The sequence below is a fragment of the Tachyglossus aculeatus genome, chromosome 25 (assembly GCF_015852505.1).
Source record: "Tachyglossus aculeatus isolate mTacAcu1 chromosome 25, mTacAcu1.pri, whole genome shotgun sequence".
Classification (NCBI taxonomy): Eukaryota; Metazoa; Chordata; class Mammalia; order Monotremata; family Tachyglossidae; genus Tachyglossus; species Tachyglossus aculeatus.
The window spans coordinates 11,805,689-11,819,089 of record NC_052090.1 but is presented as its reverse complement, the minus strand read 5'-3'; the positions used below and the strand labels follow the sequence as shown (position 1 = coordinate 11,819,089).

General features: G+C 44.1%; 1 protein-coding gene across 25 annotated transcripts in view; it reads right to left on the bottom strand.

Moving 5' to 3' along the window:
- Positions 1-13,401, bottom strand: part of DTNA (dystrobrevin alpha) — a 321,656-nt gene that overhangs the window by 139,026 nt on the left and 169,229 nt on the right. The window contains exon 1 of one of the 25 annotated variants that reach the window (XM_038766546.1): positions 4,879-4,897. The exons of the other annotated variants lie outside the window; for them this stretch is intronic. The gene's annotated coding sequence lies outside the window, so the exon portion shown is untranslated. Of the gene's footprint in view, positions 1-4,878; positions 4,898-13,401 lie in introns of those variants that run through there. 25 annotated transcript variants of the gene reach the window in all.

Genomic DNA, 13,401 nt, shown 5'->3' with positions numbered 1-13,401 from the left:
CAATCTCAGGGTTACGCACACATTTTTCTGAAAATGTGGTACTTGTGAAGGGAGGATTCAAAAGAATACTACAAGGTTAGTGGACAGAAAGCTGTAGTCTCTTTTCTGACCCTAAATGTAATATGATCCCTATTTTTCTCATAAATATTCTCCTCAAAGGATGAAAATCCAACTTCACAAGCTGCAACTGCCATAATGTTATTGTTTCTTCCTAGACCTGTTTTGGTGGTGTCACAAAACTTCAATTCAATTACTTTATTTTTCTTTGGAAAACTTATTAAAGCTTTCTGCAATAAGCCCAGCTCTGAACTGTGGATGGGTCACCATGTTTCTCAATGCTTCTTTGGACTTCATCACCTGCGATGCCAACACACACGAAAACTTTGAGAAAACACTTCACGTACCTGGCAACTTAAACCAGGAAGGGGTAAGTGTACACGACTCAAACGATGAACAAAAGGAACACACCGCTTCTCTTCAGGGGTGTCCTTTTAAATTTCTGCTAATGCTATCAATAGTCTGCCACAGAAGAATAGAATCTCATGGTCTTTTCTTGTCAGTGAAACATCTGTAAAGTTGCTCTTTTTGACTCACATCCATATCTACCTAATAAAGTCAATCGAGAGATTTGCTGTGAAATTAGCAAATGCATGGAAGAAAGAGGAAGTTTATACAGTCAACTGTTACAGTGTTCCAAGAGAACTAACAGAAACGGTGATGAAGGGTTTTTAGTGAAATATTTCACACCAAAAGGCAAAGCAGATTCTTAGCAAATTTAGTGAAGACACCTCAGTTTACACTAGGAAGCAATTTAGTGCTGTTTGTGGCTACTTAAGTTTCTCTTTAATCATTCCTCCTTAATTTTATGTTTCTACCCTTCTTAAGGGTGTCGTATTATTTATTTATCCAATTATTAGATATTATTAAATTATCTAATACATTATTTATCTAATGTCTGTGTCCCTTCCTAGGCTGTAAGCTTGTTGTGAGGAGGGAGCGTGCCTACGACCTGTTGCACTGTACTCTCCCAAGCACTCAGTTCAGTGCTCTGCACGTAGTAACTATTCTATGAATACCACTGATGATGATGGTGATGATGATGACTGAGGATATCAATGCATCTTAACTACCTCTGTCTTTGGTGATATCATATATGGCTTTTCCCAGGCTCACTAAGCACGCACAGAAGCTTTCTTGTTTCACAACGTATCGTCAGAACAACACTGTGACTTCGTTTACATCCTGCTGAAGATTCTGACTCCGGACCTTCCAAGTGTTAGCCATAAAACAGCGTGGTTCAGTAGAAAGAGCACGGGCTTCGGAGTCCGAGGTCAGGGGTTCAAATCCCAGCTCCGCCACTTGTCAGCTGTGCGGCTCTGGGCAAGTCACTTAACTTCTCTGTGCCTCAGTTACCTCAACTGTAAAATGAGGATTAAGACTGTGAGCCCCACGTGGGACAACCTGATCACCTTGTAACCTCCCCAGCGCTTAGAACAGTGCTTTACACACAGTAAGCATTTAATAAATGCCATTATTATTATTATAAAACGAAGATATCAATTCAATTGTATTTATTGAGTGCTTACTGTCTGCAGAGCACTGTACCAAGCGCTTTGAAAGCACAAATCGGCAACATAAAGATTTGTGTTAACATAAACATACAAATCAGAAAGCGCATTCAAATCCTAAAGATGAGTCAATGTAAAACCCCACTGCTGGAAAGGTTCTAGCCAGAGTCTTTCGGAATGGATACTGAAAAGCATCATCGACCTTCTGCTACCTGGATCTTCTCAGGCTCCTCACACTCTCTCCCTCCCTCCCTCCCTCTCTCTCTCTTTTCTTTTTTATGGTATTTGTTAAGTGCTTACTATGTGCCAGACACTCTACAAAGCTCTGGGGAGGCGTAGTGGTCTAATGGACAGAGCACAGGCCTGGGAATCAGAGGACTTGGATTCTAATGTCAGCTCCACCACCTGTCTGCTGTGTGATCTTTGGCAAGACATTTGACTTCTCCATGCCTCAGCTACCTAATCAATCAATCCATCGGTGGCATTTATTGAACGCTTATTATGTGCAGAGCCTGTACAAAGCCCTTGGGAGAGTACAACAGAATTAGCAGACACATTTCTTGCCCATAACGAGCAGTATAGAGACTGCTGTGAGCCCCTTGTGGGATGGGGATTGTGTGTCCAACCTGATTATCTTCTATCTACTCCAGCACTTAATACAGCACCCTGTTTGACAATACCATAAAAAACAATAAAAAAAAAATTCAGGTTGAACACAGTCCCTGTCCCACATAGGGCTCACAGTCTCAATCCTCATTTTTACAGCACTAAGTGCTTGGGAAAATACAGTGCAACAAAGTTGGAAGACACATTCCCCGCTCACAAGGAGCTTACAGGTTAGATGTGGGGACAGTGCTATGGACTGATCATAAGAATACAGAAATTAGAAATGACACAAGTCCCCACTCAGAGAATCCTATAAACATCCAAGGGTTTTCATCAACAACAAAGAAAGCTGTCATCAAATTCTGTTACCTAGGAAATACACTGCCCAACAATGCTAGGATAATGAGACAGAAAAAAATAATTTAAAAGGCCAACATGGCTCTCTGAAAACTGCAAAACACAGCGTGGTTTTAGGGTGACATCAGAGATCATACCAAGGTGAGATCTACCTTCTGTGGTCCAGAGGAAGGGCTATTAAAACTGTTCTGAAGGTGCCTTCTCTAGTAGTTCCAAGTCTAACAGCCATGGAGAAAGCTGGACACCACAATGGACTTGTATCCATTCACCACTTCCACAAACTACAGGCCAAGGGGGCAAAAAGCAAGTCTTTCCCCTACTTCTACTTCCACTCAGGTAGTCTCTTAGTGTCAAATCCCGGTTTCTCTCAAGGAGGACCAGAAAGACAACTGAGATTCTAAGGAAGCAGCATGGCGTAGTGGATCGAGCACAAGCTTGGGAGTCAGAAGGTCATGGGTTCTAATCCTGCTCCACCACTTTCATTCATTCATTCATTCATTCATTCAATCGTATTTACTGAGTGCTTACTGTGTGCAGAGCACTGTACTAAGCGCTTGGGTAGTACAAGTTGGGCCTGCTGTGTGGACTTGGACAAGTCGCTTCACTTCTCTAAGCCTCAGTTACCTTACCTTTAAAATGGGGATTGAAACTGTGAGCCCCTCATGGGACAGGAACTGTGTCCAATCCAATTTGCTTATATCCACCCAGAGCTTAGTACAGTGTCTGGCACATAATAAGTGCTTAACAAATACCACAATGATTATTATTATTATGAATGGGAAGCCCCAAGACCAGAGACCTTTATAGGGCTAGATGGGGCACCGAGGAACAGCAGAGATCTATCTCTGGGAGAGAAGAAGAAAGAGAGAAACATCGTGGCCTAGTGGAAAGAGCAAGGGCCTGGGAATCACAGGACCTGGGTTCTTATATTGGCTCTTCCACCTGCCTGCTGTGTGACCTTGGGCAAGTCACAATTTCTCTGTGCCTCGGTCTCCTCATATGTAGAGTGGGGTTTCAAATACTAGTTCTCCCTCCCACTTACACTGGGAGCTCTGAGTGGGACAGGGACTGTGTCCAACCTATCTGTATTTACCCCAGTGTTTAGTTCAGTGCTTGGCACACCGTAAGCACTTAAAAAGTGCCACAGTTATCTGGAGGGAGGAGGAGGTGGGAGAGGAGAAATGGATTCCTGGCAGGACTCTCGCTCCCTAATTCTCCGGTTCATCTACAACTGCTGGCAGATAAAACAGAGCAGAAGTAGTGGAACACCAACCTTAAGCTGAGTGAAGAGAGAGGAGGAGGAAGCAGAGAAGGGGTCTCCTACTCAATCAATCAATCGTATTTATTGAGCGCTTACTGTGTGCAGAGCACTGTACTAAGCGCTTGGGAAGTACAAGTTGGCAACATACTCCTTTCCAGCTTAGAATTTTTGCCCAAAAGGGTAGAGAAGTGTCACCAAACGAGCAACCTCAGTAAATCCATGGACTCCCTGAAAATCACACTTCCCTGACCCCAGAACCCCTGATTTGAGCAGGCTATTTGTCCCCTCTGCTCCCACGGAAATTCTGCACCCTCGTTTCCCACTACTTGTCCGCAGCTCTCTAAAGCTCAGATAAAAACTCTGCCGTGCTGCCAAGCACAGGAACTCTAGCTAGGGTACAATCCTGGAATTTGCATTTGTTGTGCTTGTGGATGTGTTGGAGAGCTCTTTGTTCCTCCTGCAGGCTTTGAACAGAAGACTGGGGACACAGTGTCCTGGTTAAAGCAAAAGCCAGAATTTATTTTTGGAGTGATTTCTTGGAACTGTGGGGAGAGACGCTGGCCCGGATAGGATCGAGACCAGGGGACAAAAAGGGGAATGGAACAAAAGCTGGGTGGATTTAAAACTCCACTCACAGTTATTCCTCATCTTCTCAGCAGCTGTAGCTAACCCCAGGTCCTTCTGAAGGCCCCTCGGTTGGCTTCAAGCTGCCAAACCTACAAGCCCCATCTCTTGCAGGACACAAACACTCATCACTGTGGATTTCTCATTCTCCATTTTTGTGTGTGCTTGGTCTCAGATTGAGTTTATATTCTTTTCTGCGACTTTGGTCAATTAATAGTGCCTACTGTCTACTGTGTGCAGAGCAGGGTGTAGTAGAAAGTAGTAACTGTGGTATTTGTTAAGCACTTACTATGTGCTGTACTAAGCAGTGAGGTGGATACAAGCAGATCGGGTTGGACACAGTCCCAGTCCCACATGAGGCTCACAGTCTCAATAAAGTATTTAAAGCATGTATATAAGTACTATGGGGTGGAGGATTAAGACTATTTTAAGTACTCAAGAGGTGTGAAAGGGCTAACTTACAGGAGTTGAGTGGGACGGCAAACTGTGGATGTTAGAAATTAATCAGGGAAGGCCTCCTGGAGGTGGTGTGATTTTCCAGAAGGGCTGTATAAGCAGGAGACCTGAAGGCAGACTGGGAAAAAAAAAAAACCCAAAAATCTCATGGAATACACTCGCTTCTGACATATTAGCCAGTCAACATCAGACAAGCTATATTTTTTTGGCCATAATTAAGCTTAGTAAGCCTGAAAAACAATTAGTTGGGATTGTTGCAAACCCCAAGCTTATCTCTTTCATATTAATGTAACCCCTAGATGAAAAACGATGGCACCCAAGCAAGAACAAAAATGGTAAAAATTGCCTCAAGGCTCCATTTTCCCCAGGCCCCTGACAATACCTAGATGTAGAAGCAAAACGAGAAGGGACTATGGGAGAAGCTTTCTATTCCTCAGGACATATGCTTCCCTTTTGCCTAAGTTTATGGCATGAAGCTGAGTCCTTCGATGTGTGGAAGGAGCAACCAACCATATGCTCGAACAGGAGGCGGTGCATCCTGTGGGCTATATGTGTTCCCGAGCCCTGCCTAACCCCACCCTCACACCTTTGGACAGGCCTCCATGGGCTTCTTCCTGTACCTTCAGATGTGCAGAGCATCCTAATTCATTCATTCATTCAATTGCATTTATTGAGCGCTTACTGCGTGCAGAGCACTGTACTAAGTGCTTGGGAAGTACAATGCAAAGAAGCCCTAACCAATGCGACGTGGATTCGTAAAAGCCTGCTACTGGGGACTGACAATCACAACTTTCGACCTTGTCAGAGAGGCCGTTTCTCCTACACACGGCTAACCCCAGCAGGCGCTGGTCCACTAACCTCATTGTCGATTTCTTCACGGTCCCAGAGTATTCCCAACTGGATCAAAGTCCCTCCACTGTTTACTACGGGAGATGCCATCATCCTCATCACTATCCTCATCAAAGCAACCACAAACCAGCCATTCTAGGATAACAGGAAAATCCATTCCGACCTGAGGACTTAGTGGATTTTAGACAAAGAGACAGGCTCTAAAAATAGGCCTGATTTGTACACACCAGATCAATTTTTGGGGCCACCTGAAAAAATTGGAGGAAAAATCCAATTTTAAATAGAGGGAAGAATTGATTGCTGTTATGAATACAGATTTCTCTTTATAGCCTGTCTAAGCAAAATGAATGTTCCTGTGGTAGGACCTGAAGTGAAGAGGAGGTACCCTTACCAGGGGAGGGACCTAAGGCGGGGTGGGGAAAGGGGTCATGTTATGGTTTTGTTGAAAACCCAGCTGGAGCAAGTCCTCTCCTCCTGTGCTGACTGCTGGTTGCCCCATAATTACTGCTAATTACCCAGATGCCTTCACTTCCTTGCCCCTTCCTCCGCTCTCTGAAGAGGCACCGTCACTGAATCCCATCTAAGGAAACTAAGGACCCTAGGGTGGGGAGGGGAAAAGGGGGATTGGGGTGAGTCCAAGAGGTGACAGGCTGTAGTGTTGAATGCTGCCGTACAATTCAAAATAGCCAACTACTAAGAACGGTGATTGCCAGAAAATTGGAGGAGAAAATTTCCTTATTGTTGTGTGTAAAAACTACAAGATGAGGCAAACGTAACTCACCCATCAGCAAAACAGTGATGCAAAATGGCATTAGACAAGCACCCTACATACGGGGCCTCTGCCTGCCCCAAACCCACACACTTTGATGACACTTCCCTCCCTAAAGTCACCTACCTCAACCCCCAAACTGAACTCTCGCCATTGAATTATAATTATGCCTTCCTTTCTCCTCACTGCCCCGGACATCAATGGTCACTGACTCATTATTTCCATCAGGGCAGCCTACGACTGCATTGTTTCTGCTGGGTCTAGACAATAGGCAATGGTTGTCTGGGAGTACTTCTGAATGAACCACTGCGTGTTCCTATTCTCTGAGCATTTACATTGTAAGGTCGCCTCTTTCATCCCACAAAGAAACTGGGATGTAGCTAAGAAAACAGTTTCCTCCAAGAATTTCCTAATATGAACGTTTCAGTAGGATGCTGACCCCATTAACAACCACGGGAGCAACGTGATATCTTTTCTGACTGGCAGAATCCAGACTGTAGTTTTATTTGTACACCCAGGTTAAAAGAGAAGTCCAGGTGTCAATAGCACTCACAGTGCTATGTCAATACCCCAGAGGCCTGAGACCAAAGTGAGTATTTTAGATGATTTCCTCACACCCCCTCACAGACTTCTGACACCTTAAAATAATCCACATCTCAAGAAAACTAGTATTATGAAGGTACACAACAATAGAATAGCAAAAGGCTCACCATCATAAACTCTCTCCTGTTAGAAAAATCTACCGACAAGAGGCACGTGGGATTCCCCAGGCAGTATTACATTTACCAATAGGTTTGGAGGACTAGCTAAGCTGTTCATTAGGGAGTCTCATCCCCAGATGAGATGGTGCTTACTCAGCTGATGGCTGAAGACGGGAGACTCAAAGACTATAGTTATGAAAGCTTATCTTTTTGGAGGGCTTTCCTGACAGCTGTAGGGAAAATCCTAAAAGACCACTGGCTTTAAAGCACTTAATCACCTTGCCCCCTCGTACCTCACCTCGCTACTTTCCTACTACTACCCAGCCTGCACACTTCATTCCTCTAAAGCTAACCTTCTCACTTTACCTCAATCTCGTCCATCTCGCTGCCAACCTCTCGCCCATATCCCATCTCTTGCCTGGAACGCCCTCATGTCATACAGACAATTGCTCTCCCCCACTTCAAAACCTTACTGAAGGCACATCTCCTCCAAGAAGCCTTCCCTGACTAAACCCTCCTCTCCTCTTCTCCCAATCCCTTCTGCACCGCTCTTACTTGCTGCTTCATTCATCCTCCCTCCCATCCCCATAGCACATATGAAAATATCTTTATATATCTGTAATTCATTAATCTATTCATTTATATTAATGCCTGTCTCCCCCTCTAGACTGTGAGCTCACTGTGGGCAGGAATGTGTCTGTTTGTTGTTATATTTTACTCTCCCAAGTGCTTAGTGCAGTGCTTTGCAAACAGTAGGCATTCAATAAATACAACAATGAATGAATGAAACAGTGAAAGAGAACCCCCCAAAAAATCATCTTTATATAGTCGCTGCAGAACATTCTGAGCAATCAACAATGGGGATTATGGCCTAGTTAAAAATTAGGTTATTTCCAGGCTACACACAAATAATCACAATCAAAGCTATTATTGATATAATAATTTGATGAGTCTCGTTTTACGCTGTCCAGTCGTCTCTGACCCATAGCGACTCCATGGACGTTCTCGCAGAATCCTCCACCTCCATCGACAATCGTTTGGTAGTGTAACCATAGGGTTTTCTTGGTCAAAATATGGAAATGGTTTACCATTGACTTCTTCGGCACAGTAAACTTGAGTCTCCACCTTCGAGACTCTCCCGTGCCGCTGCTGCCCAGCACAGGTGAGTTTTGACTTGTAGCAGATTGCCTTCCACTTGCTAACCACTGCCCAAGATACGAATGGTATGGCTTTGCCTTTGCTTAACTCTCCCTCCCGTAGCCAAGACTGAATTTTATGAGTAGTTACTATTAGTAGCCTGTTGGATAAGCAAGGAATTCCATGAATATCTTTATAATAGACACTTGGGGATGGGTAGTAACATTTATATCTCCATTTCCAAAACCTTTAGTTACCTTCAGGGAATTGAAACCTAGGAAAGGGTAACATTTGAGCTAAAGAGATTACTGATGTGCTCCTCAAAACAGGCTTTGAAGACATGCAAATATATTCACTAATGGCTCATTTCAGGTTACCTCTAGGGAGATTGCTCAACAGTATTGCATGGCTCCAGGATACTATTACTCAATAGTACTGGATGGCTCAACCACATCCTCAGCCATTATTATTATTATTATTATTATTATTATTATTATTATTATTAATAATAATAATAATAATAATTGTGGTATTTGTTAAGCGCTTACTATGTGCCAAGGACTTAGTACGGTAAGTAGTGCATGGCTCAAAGGATACTATTGCTCAATAGTACTACATGGCTCAACCACACCTTCAGCCATAATTAACTGTAATAATAATAATAATTGTGGTATTTGTTAAGCGCTTACTATGTGCTAGGGACTGTACTACACACAGGGGTAGATACAAGTAAATCGGGTTGGACACAGTCTCTTTTTCATTCATTCATCCATTCAATCATATTTATTGAATGCTTTCTGTGTGCAGAGCACTGTACTAAGTGCTTGGGAAGTACAAGTTGGCGACATATAGAGACGGTCCCTACCCAACAGCGGGCTCACAGTCTAGAAGGGGGAGACAGACAACAAAACAAAACATATTAACAAAATAAAATAGAATAAATATATACAAGTAAAATAAACATATAGAGTAATAAATATGTACAAACATATATACAGGTGCTGTGGGAAGGGGAAGGAGGCAAGGCGGGGGGGATGGGAAGGGGGAGGAGGGGGAGAGGTAGGAGGGGGGTCAGCCTGGGAAGGCCTCCTGGAGGAGGTGAGCTCTCAGTAGGGCTTTGAAGGGAGGAAGAGAGCTAGCTTGGCGGATGTGCGGAGGGAGGGCATTGCAGGCCAGGGGGAGGACGTGGGCCGGGGGTCGACGGTGGGACAGGCAACAACGAGGCACAGTGAGGAGGTTAGCGGCAGAGGAGCGGAGTGTGCGGGCTGGGCTGGAGAAGGAGAGAAGGGAGGTGAGGTAGGATGGGGCGAGGTGATGGACAGCCTTGAAGCCGAGAGTGAGGAGTTTCTGCCTGATAAGTCCCTTTTTCACCTGGGGCTCACATTCTCATCCCCATTTTGCAGGTGAGGTAAGTGAGGCACAGAGAAGTGAACTGACTTGCTCAAGGTCACACGGCAGACAAGTGACGGAGCCGAGATTAGAAGCCAGGTTATTCTGACTTCCAGGCCTGGGCTCTAATCACTATGCCATGCTGCTTCTCAAAGGCATTTATTAAATGCTTACTTTATGCTAAGTGCTGAGGAAGATACAAGGCAATCTCATTAGACAAAGTCTCCCTCCCAAATGGAGCTCACAATTAGAGAGAGAGGAAAGGTATGTATCTTATTTCCACTTTACAGATAAGGCCATGGCAGCTCTGGTGGCAGAGCTGGGATAATAATAATAATAATCATGGCATTTGTTAAGCGCTTACTATGTGCAAAGCACTGTTCTAAGCACTGGGGGGGGATACAAGGTGATCAAGTTGCCCCACGTGGGGCTTACTATCGTAATCCCCATTTTACAAATGAGGTAACTGAGGCTCAGAGAGGTTAAGTGACTTGCCCAAGATCACACAGCAGACATGTGGCGGAGCTGGGATTCGAACCCCTGACCTCTGACTCCAAAGCCCGTGCTCTTTCCGCTGAGCTATGCTGCTTCTCTGGATAGAACCCAGGTCTCCTGACACCCAGTCCCACGCTCTTTCCACTAAACCACACTGTCTCATTTTTTCAGTGATTCTAAATGTTACCCAAAGGATAAGAAAATAAAATCATATTTTGCACTTCTTCAGTGCATTTTAAACAAACGTACTACATCTTTCCTCGCTGGTAAGAATGAACCAAAATGGAGATCCGGATCTTTTGTGAATGCTGTAGGTGATAGAGTTGAAACTAAAACGACTAGTGAACAGAAAAGGGAGGGAAGCACAAGAGCCAACTCAAAGATAAGTGGGATGCAGGATTCTAGATTTTAAAGTGCTTCTCCAACCTGGCCACTATCCCCCTCAGCTGTTCAGAGCTCCAGGGCCAACGGCTCTGGGAATCTTAAGCCTCTTTCCCCTCCACCTGATCTCTCAACTGGGCACAAACCCAGAAGGCAACACATATTCCTCTTTAGTTTGTTCTTGCTTGAAGGGGAAATTTGATTAATAGGAGGTTTAAGCTGAGTACAGGGTTACACTAATTCAGAGGAGAATATAAGGATGGAATTCTGGCTAATAAGAGCCCCATTTCCCATGCTAACAGATCTTTTACCCTTACTCCATCACACCTGAAATAGGGTATGCATGTCCATTGGGATCAGAACTATCCGAGGAATAACTAAACTCAGTGTCATTTAAAAAGGGTACTCAAGGCCTGAAATCTAGCCGATGCAACAATTCATCGTTCTGCTTCACCCTTTTCACCACTGCTGAGAAGCAAAAACACTCCTGACCTCACTTAGCAATCCTTAACCTAAGTCCTATTTCACTGCATTTCCCAGAAAGGGATTCTATAGTTTGATCTGCCAACTTTTCTTCTGCCCTTCAATCAGAAAAGGAGAAAAGAAGGAAGGGAAGGTTGTTAACTGGTTTGTAGACTTTTGCTTCCTAACGAAAGTATCTTAGATGTGAAATGAGTAATTGCAAATACCTGCAATACTAGCCAATGTGACCCCTTTTTACCTCTATAAGCACTAGGTTGACTATATATATAACAACATGGGTCTTCTAAATAATTGATTGCATTCTTTGCTAAAAACAAACAAAAAAAAAAAACGCTACCTGGATGCCTTCCCCTTTGAGGCAAATTCTATAGGAAGTCAGTGTAAACAACACATGAATGGAGTGCTTTTTACCCTGGGAATAGGTTACTCCAATGCTATTATTAATTGTTTCCACCAGCGTCTGGGTATATATATATGTGTATATATATAGTCATTTATGTGTGTGTGTGTGTACACACATATATGTTAATGGTATTAAATGCTTCCTATGTATCAGACACTGTACTGCGCCCTAGGATAGATACAAGCTTCCCCTTTCAGGAAGGTACCTACAGAGTTTCCAGTACTCTACCAGTCAGGGTTGCAGGAGGGACAGTCAAGCAGAGGCATACCCATTTCATTCCTAGCTTGGGTAGTGGCTAATGAATTGAAGGTAATCTACTACAAGTCAAAACTCACCTGTGCTGGGCAGCAGTGGCATGACAGAGAGTCATGGGTGAGTCAAGTCAAGTTTACTGTGTGGAAGAAGGCAATAGTAAGCCATTACTATGTTTTCACCAAGAAAACGCTATGGATACACCAGCAGAATGATTGCAGACGGAAAGTGGGGCATTCCGGGAGAGATGTGTCCATGGAGTCACTATGGTTCGGAAACGACTCGACAGCATAAGCCAAATCAAGATGGACACAGGTACAGCCTTTGTCCCCGTTTTACAGATGAGGGAACTGAGGCAGGGAGAAGTTAAGTGACTTGTCCAAGGTCACACAGCAGACAAGTGTCAGAGCTGGAATTTGAACCCAGGACCTATGACTTCAGACCTGTGGTCTTTCCAATAGGCAAGCTGCTTCCCTCTCCCTCTTCCCCCCCCCCCCCCCCCCCCCCCGGTCGAAATTGTGTTAATCCAAGATATGGTACCTGGCTTATTCACATCCTAAGAGGCCTTTATTTCAAGCTGTCCAACTGAAATAGCAAGTACCTTGTCTTGTCTGTTCTCATATTGTGTACCTAGAGCAAATACTCTTTACAGAGGTTCAGCTCTTTAAAATTACTCCTCCCTCCTATTAGCCTTTCCGAGCGTAGGTATTTGCCTTTCCGCTGTTTCTGTGAACCTCTACCAAATCATCATCATCATCAATCGTATTTATTGAGCGCTTACTATGTGCAGAGCACTGTACTAAGCGCTTGGGAAGTACAAATTGGCAACATATAGAGACAGTCCCTACCCAACAGTGGGCTCACAGTCTAAAAGAGGGAGACAGAGAACAAAACCAAACATACTAACAAAATAAAATAAATAGAATAGATATGTACAAGTAAAATAAATAAATAAATAGAGTAATAAATATGTACAAACATATATACAGGTGCTGTGGGGAAGGGAAGGAGGTAAGATGGTGGGGATGGAGAGGGGGATGAGGGGGAGAGGAAGGAAGGGGCTCAGTCTGGGAAGGCCTCCTGGCTACTGGGTGCTTACCCCTCGGCTTATTAACAGAAGTAACAGAACATCAGTAAGGAGCATTCCTGCATAAGAATGCCCTGCTTATTCTAGACAAGGAAGGCTAAAGTGTAGACATGTAGGAGAAGGTGGGTAAATTATCTTACATTCATAGGTTTATAGAAGGAAATATTCAACTTGCTATACTAAGAGCCCAGAGCCCTGCTGTCCATCCAGGGAATAAAACATTGCTCTGTGAATCAGGAGATCTGGGTTCTAATTCCTGTACTTCCCAAGTGCTTAATACAGTGCTCTGCACACAGTAAGTGCTCAATAAATACGATTGATTGATTGATAATTCTACTCCTACCACTACTGGCTAATATGGGCAAAGACCATATTTGTGCTTCCCAATATGCTGCACCGTTGCTTGCGTGCCTATTGGCTTGTTACACTCTGGGATCCAGAGGAAGCCTGACTGATAAGGGATGAGAGAGACAGAGAGAGACAGAGAGAGAATACAAAAACTGCTAATGCCATAACCTATTTCTTTGAGCAGCTTCTCAGTCCTGAAGTCCGGGCCTGCGGCCCATCCGTTGTTCCTGACAGG